Here is a 1,838-nt window from a genome sequence, read left to right as displayed (position 1 = left end):
GGAAGTTTTAATCAAATTTCTTATTTGTTCTTCTGCATCAGGATGCGACCTGACATAATTTGCACATTTGCTGATGTACCTAATAATTCATGCTGTATTTGTCAGGTGTTCAGAGTTACTACTTAATGGCAATAAATGTTATGGTTGTGAATGCCAGCAACTGTAATTATGCATGTACTCCTGTCAGAATGGTGACAGTGTTGGTTAATGTGTACTGGAACAGACTGGAGTGATCCAGAAACAAAACAAATTCTGTCCTGATCACTGAAATGACCAAAGCATTTATGACTTATATGGATTTCTTAAACAATGTCAGATTTTGAGAGAAGAGAATGAAAATGTGTTAGGATGTGTTTGCCTCATTACAGAGTTAATGGTGTTAAACTCTTAGAGAACAGGAGGCTTTGGCCGGAGAGTTGAGGAGGGGCCTGTAACGCAGCTATAGACCTGTGGCATCCTGCCAATAGCCACTAATAGAGCCATGAAGCAATTACCAGGACACACTGAGAGAGGGGAGTGGAGGGAAGGATAGATTATGGGACAGATAAATACAAGAATGGAGGATAGGATTAATGATATGTTGAGTGGGAGGATGGAAAGAAAGAAAAAAGGAATGTAAAATTCATTAGCACAACAAAAAAGTGATGGAGGGAAATGGGCTTTGTGCTATTTGATATGACCATTAACTGATAATCATTTTGAAAGAGAGAAGAGACTGCTGCATCTCGACCTGCAGATTAGATAGATGGTCTGTACTGCCTGACTAACTCCCCTGTGGTCCCTAAATCTGGTGGTGGGGGGGGGCGTTGTGAACGTGTGTGTGTGTGCGTGCATGTGTGTGTGTTGTCCTACTTAATATGTTTACAAAATGTTTTGTTTCTCTCTTGGGAAAAACTGTTGGACTGAATCACTGCTATGTAAATCTGCTTTACCATTTGCCATCTACAAAGTACATTTATCAGCTGAGGTGTTTTTTTTATTTTTTTTTTTTTTATTTCTTCTTCACTTGCTTTCAGGAAGATGTATTATAGATCAGTACAGCATATGTGTCTGTGTGAGTCAGTGTGCATTCACATTCATATGTACTTATTCAAACCAGCCAGAGGACTTTGAATATGCAAAGTGGTACCAAATGTTTTGTGGCTTATCAGTCTTTAAACTTGCCAGCTGCATGCGTTTCGTTCCTGCAATCACAGTACAGCCTTCCTCCAAATGGATATGAAAACTACAGGATTTAACTAAAAAAAAAAGATCATGCTTGCTGAGAAGATAAGTCAAAAATGTTTGATTTGAGATTAAATGCATCAGTTATTTGCAGTTTTGTGGTGTTCCTAGTCTTAATTATCTTGACATAGCTTATCAAAACTGCTTATTGAATTGTATATTTGTCATTTAAAAGCTTTTGCTATATAAAACAACGTGTTTAAGTTTGAAAAAGCCCCAGTTTGGTAAGTGATACAATTGGTAGATAAGTGCAGGAAAATAAAGGAGACAGGTGAAATGATTGCACTCTTTAGATCTTAAAATAGGAACGGCTTACTTGATAAGCTGGATGATTTATAATTTATATGCATTAATGCTTGGGGGAGGGTTTTTTGTTTGTTTTTTTTCTTTTCTCCTCCTTTCTTTCTTCCCCCATCCTCCTCTGACCGTCCTTTTCCCGATGAGCATATACTCTGTATTTGTGTAGGTGGCTGTTTATGTGTTTGGTGCCTACATGTCTGCAGGGGAACCAGTGAAAGGGAAAATTCCACAGAGAAAAAAATACTACTTTGGAGTGAGTCTACTGCTGTTTACAGTCATGATAAATAAATGATAATTGACTGAATTTCCTCTTT

The sequence above is a fragment of the Pundamilia nyererei genome, unplaced genomic scaffold (genome assembly GCF_000239375.1).
Source record: "Pundamilia nyererei isolate P.nyererei 1_Seehausen unplaced genomic scaffold, PunNye1.0 scaffold00039, whole genome shotgun sequence".
NCBI lineage: Eukaryota > Metazoa > Chordata > Actinopteri > Cichliformes > Cichlidae > Pundamilia > Pundamilia nyererei.
The sequence above is the reverse complement of the archived record's forward strand: the minus strand, read 5'-3'. Positions refer to the sequence as shown.